The sequence below is a fragment of the Parasteatoda tepidariorum genome, chromosome 6, assembly GCF_043381705.1.
Source record: "Parasteatoda tepidariorum isolate YZ-2023 chromosome 6, CAS_Ptep_4.0, whole genome shotgun sequence".
Classification (NCBI taxonomy): Eukaryota; Metazoa; Arthropoda; class Arachnida; order Araneae; family Theridiidae; genus Parasteatoda; species Parasteatoda tepidariorum.
The window spans coordinates 62,327,656-62,333,655 of record NC_092209.1 but is presented as its reverse complement, the minus strand read 5'-3'; positions in this window follow the sequence as shown (position 1 = coordinate 62,333,655).

The window sequence follows — 6,000 nt, the reverse complement described above, 5'->3', positions numbered from 1 at the left end:
TACTCGTTATAGATGCAACAAAAATCATTAATAAAACGAATTTCATAAACTGAATAAATGATTTATATCAGAAGATTTAAAGATTACTTATGGTATAATGATATCATTAAAAATATTACATATAATATTACATCTGTATATTATATCTTATTACGTATCGCAGGTGATTAAAACATGATCTATGTGATATTTTGTTTCCAATCAAGAAATTGCTTTCCAGATAAAATTTAAGCTTGAAAACACAATATAATTGAAATAAAATCATACTTCTTGAATATCACTTTAAAAACTAATGATGTAGTTCATTTTTTCTAGATCATTTGTATCCCAATATACACTCTAGTAGAAACTGGAGAAGAACTCACACAAGTCAATTATGTATTGCACCGGATGTGAAAAAGTTTTTAAGTTGAAGAAAATCCTACTTGTTTTTACACGTGAATACAAACTTATTTAATTCAGATTATTACCTTAAAATCTAAAAACTTTTAGGTTTTTTCCAGTAAAAAATATTATTACTTTCATTTGCTCCTAAAATCATGATATTTGTACTTTAAAAGGTGCTTAAATCTGACGCTGTTAATTCTTTATATTGTGAATCCAATCAAAGAATGAAACTGATTTAAGCAAAATAAGAAAAAGACAATAACATGTAAAATAATAATAAGTCAAACTGGAAAAGCTCTAAAAGCAGCTAAAGCCAAATTTTTCTCAAAATGGAAAAGCACTAAAAGTAACTAAAACCAAATTTGCTTATACATATTTTTTTTTGTTGCTTGATTTGTATTTCTAACTTTCTAAAATCTTTATATTGCACTAATACTTCGTAAAGCACTTTTGAATTTTTCTACTTTTTTTTTTGCTTAGTATCAAGCAATCCAATATTTTGGGAACTTTAATGAGGATTTTATTTGTTACACGTTAATGTACTGTAAATTGTATATTCTGAAGTTTCCTATTTATTCAGAAAGAAATTAATATTATTGGATATATTTGTTTAATTTTGTACGTTTTGAAATATATTCTTAATTTGATTACTTAATTTCAAAATTTAAAATTCTGATTATTTTTAAAAACTTTTCAAAATCAATCAAAAACTTTTCAAAAACTTTTTTTTTAACTGAGCTTAGTTGGAGCTCTAAAAATGTCTACTACCTTAAGATTTAAATTTCGGTAGCTAATGAAATATGCAATTAAAGTTAATTAAAACAATTCAAATATATTGAATACTTCTCCACAAAAATACTAATTTTTTGTTATTTAATAATTACTTATATTAATTAATTAATATAAAAATGTCCATATCACCATGAATATTTAAGCCAAAATTACGAAACTTAGTGCAGTTATTCATATGATAACTTAACTAATGGATGGAAACTAGAAGCGTATTGCTTTATTTTTTAGAATTGGGTGTTTAAAATTACTTCTTTTCTATCATCATTTATGTTGATTCCTCAAACCCTTGAAAGCTTTAAACTTTATTGATACGTATGAGATATGAAATGGCCTAAGCACTTCTAAATTTATGAAATAATGTCTAGGTATTTTTCGAGAAATTTAAAAAAAATTACCAAAAACTGAAAGTGTCTTTGCTATTATTGTAGGGTTGTTCATTGCTGTATATACTTACTAATAAGTAGTACCTAATTAAATAACACATGTGGGATGTACATTTAATGTGACCTTAGAATTGACCTTAAAGTAGCAAGAAAATGAAATTTTGCTCAACTTTCAACATCAACGAAATACGGAGTCATGTGTTTGTAAATTATAAAAAATTGCTGATTAACTACCATAGGGCTTTAAAATGGTGCAGTAAAGACAAATATTTCATAAAAGAATTGAGAATTAATGTTTGTGCAAGGTCACAATAATTCCGTGACGAATAGTTCATCGAAAAATAACCAAATAAATTTTAGGGACTGATCAATTCGATTGCCGACCGGCCTGTGTAGAGGTCATGGAACTGGCCTAGCATCAGAAAGGTTCTGGGTCCGAATCCCGGGCAAGACATGGATATTCGGTCCCTCTCTGTTCTATCTGTCCTTACTTTAGAAGCAACGCTGGCCCACCTAATATGGTGCCCCTAAAAGATAGGCCAACTAATCTGCCCTTCAGATTCCTGTATGACAAAAGGTCATTCTCCAAGTGGGCATTGGAAAAAAAATTCGGAGATTGTTTAATCTAATAATAAGAATATCTGAGAATGAGTGCTTAGTTATACACGGGAACTGAGTGCAAAAAAACTTGCTGGTTAAGCGAAAGAGTTCAATTCTGCACTTTCTTATACGGAGTATTGAGTTTGTAAATCATAAAAAATGCTGTTAATTTCCTGGGGTATTAAAATGGCGCAGTGAAGAAACAATTTCGTAAAGGAATTGCGAATTTATGTTTTTCTTCTCCAGGAGTACATGATTTCGTGACAAAATAATCAGCAAAAAACAACGTTTAATAAAGCGTCGTCACAAAAAACACCGATTGTTAAATCTTCACAAATTAGTTTATTTTTGAAACAATATCTCTTCATAAGGTTTTTAAAAGTGTTAAAATTTGTTTAACTTCGTTTTTGTAAAATGAAAAACCTCTCCTTGTATATTTTTTATTAATTTAAAAGAATACATAGTTTCGTTTCTATTCGTCTAATAAATTTTTAGAAACAAACTAGGAACTGTAATGAAATAATACTTTGATTTTGATTTTTAATTAATTTAAACATCGTGCAGAAGTTTCATGTAGACGACATTTTTTAAACAAAATCCTACATGCAGCTTTAATTTAAATGTTATCATACAAAGCGGTTTAAGATATTTCTTTCGCAACGGTGTCTTCTCTCCAAAAGCATAAATTATTCATAGAAAAGAATATTAAAGTATTTTCATCTTATTCTAATTTTTTATGTACATTCAAAAGCTTTCATAAATAAAAAAGGTTGCATAGAATTTTAAAACTAAGCCTTTATGTAGAAAAATAACTCAAACTAAAAGCAATGCTTTTATGAAAATGAAATTTATTTTAATATTATTACTAATCAACATGTTTCACAACTAACTATTTTCACCATAAGAAAAAAATACCTGGTTCTGCTTTAATTATGCTTTTCATTTGTAATTTTTTTCATTCTTGGTATAACAGAGACGTAAAATGTTTATTTTTTAGGAGAAAATTCCATTCTTTTTTAATATTTGATATGAATGAAAAAAAGTTTTGAATGAAGAAAGTTTTTTGCATTTGTTTCAAATCATGTACATTCAGAGGAAATGTCAAATCAGCAATTTTTATATTGAATATCTAAGCTTTTCCAAGCTTTATCATTAATACTGATTCTCACATGTTAATTTCTCCATCCTCCAAATGGATGTTTTTATGTAAATTATTTTTTCGTGTAAATAAAGAATACTTAGGCAAAAAAAATTTCACCGATTCACAAAGTGATTGTCCACGTAACACTGATGATTTTTTTTAAAATCTGAAATGCCAAAATTTTTAATTTTTTGAAATTTAATGAATTGTTAAAAGGAAAACAAATTAAACACGAGTAGATTTTAGGATAATTTTATAGCCCATATAAACATTTTTTGTACTCTCGTACTTTCATTTTTGATCACCATGTTTTTGATAGGTGAATATTGAAGCAGATCCCTAAAGACGTTCAGCACAGCTTCGAAGATTGCTGGCAGTAAGGATGGTCGATTCAGAATAATCCACGTACTAACTCGTCAAAAAGGTGTTCAGCGGGATTTATATCGAAGCTCTGAGACTACCAGTTCTGTTTCTGAACTCAAGTTTCGTCAAACTGTTGCTGCACTATACTGGCAGAAATTTCTCAGAAAGAATATTTAATTAACAATGTAATTAATAGCATTTTACCATATTCAACCAAAACTGTCAAATGACCATAAAAAAGTTGGCATCTGAATTATTGAATGGGAGAAAATAGCTTACTTACTATTTCTCTTAATACTCTTAAACAACCATAATCAGTTTCATACCTGATTTTCGGAGTATACTTTTGCCGTGAGGGCTATTCTGTCAATCTCATTACTAGTTGAACGGGAATTCCAGTTCCAGAGTTGACACCACTATATTTCCTTCTTTTCTTCAATAAATCACGAGCTTCCACTGTCCCATGTGACCCTGGTCTACTGGCATACGAAACTATCATTTTCGCATAATGACAGCACAACAGAGCGAACTAAATATAAATATCTTCTCTTCAAAATTACAGATTTACATATTTATTGTCATATACATGTAGGTATATATTAAAAATACATGGTAAATCAAAATGATTGCCTCAATTTTACAGGCGCAATACGCACACATGTAATAAATGTGTCAATTGGAAATGCACACGCACGCAAAGGTAATGTAACCAAGTCTTGAATAGTTGCCAATAGATGGCGCTGGTCATCCAATAGTCATTACCGCTTTTGCGAAAACAAAATGAACCGCGTTTCCAATTAGACATTGCCGCAATGGAGGATTAGTTGCGTATCTACCACAGACAATACACTCCTGCTTTTGCCACTATGATCTCCAGATCTCATCTTCATGCGATATTTTCCTACAGGGGTTCGTAAAACATCCAGTGTATGCGCTTTGTAGGTCGAACGAACGTGATTTAAAAGTCTGCATCACAGCTGCTATTGCCCTCAGCGATACAGACAATTTTCACAAAGCTTGACAAGAATTACATTTCAGGCTTGATGTATACCATGCAACAAAAGTGGACAATATAGAACTTGCTTTTATTACATTCGTAAGCGTATGCACTTTTAATGAATACATTTATCACAGTTTGTGCTATGCACCTATGAAATTAGGACATTCATTTTGACTTACCCTGGTATTTCTTAGTCACATGCTTGAAGTTAAAAGTTTTCATCAGCTATTCATGATATCTTACATATAATAATATCTTAATTTTAATAATAATCTCATATGCTACTTTTATTCAAATTTAATGTGGTTTTATTGATATAAATATACCGAAATAATTACAAACTAAAATATTATAATTAAGAAAAGATTTATTTTAACATAAAATATAGTTATCATTTCGAAGCGTTGAGATTTTCATTCACCATAACTTGTAACTCTCACAAACAGATAAACAGGTACATGCTGATTTTATTTAAAGTAAATGCAATAAAAAGCATGATTTCTTGCTCAGTTAAATACGTACTTAAAACCTCTTTTTTCGTAAAAACGTATACAATGCTGTAATTGTAACGTAAAGAATGATGTAATTGTAAAGTAAAAAATTGTCTTGTTTACAATTTTATGACTATATGTACAATTTAATGTTTTATTTCGTACGCTGTAAGAAATTCCGGATCGAGTTTAGGTAAAAGGCTAGTATTGTAAAGAATTACGCCACTGTGAATGATGGTACTTTTTCTACCCTAAAATGCATTTTTACCGGAACATATTGCAGATCGAAAAATCTGATATGCTGTAATTTTTACATTAATAATCACTGTAAAATCACTGAATAACTCTAAATAAATAAATATTAAGGTACAATATTTTCGGTAAAAATGAATTTTATAAATGATGCATCCAAAGTGCCGGTACTTTATTCCTTATTCGATTCGGACTTTTTTACAATGTACATTCTAGAGTCATGATCTGATATACAAAAAAAACTGACATACCGTAATTTTTACACTAATAATTACCGTAAAATCACTGAATAACTCCAATTAAACAAATATTACTGAAAAATTAGGGTACAATATTTTACGGTAAAAATGGATTTCACGAATGATGCACCCAAAATGCCGATAGTTTACTCCTTAATTTGATTAGGGCTTTTCTACTATGTACATTGTACATTGATGTTTTTATACTTCGCATCGTACTGGTGTTTATACTCATAACATAGTCATGATATTAAAATAAATGCACACTTAATGACTATGCACACTGAGCAAAATAAAAACCAAAGACCTAAATTACTTTTAATCAAACGAGTGTATTTTTACTAAGTAAGAT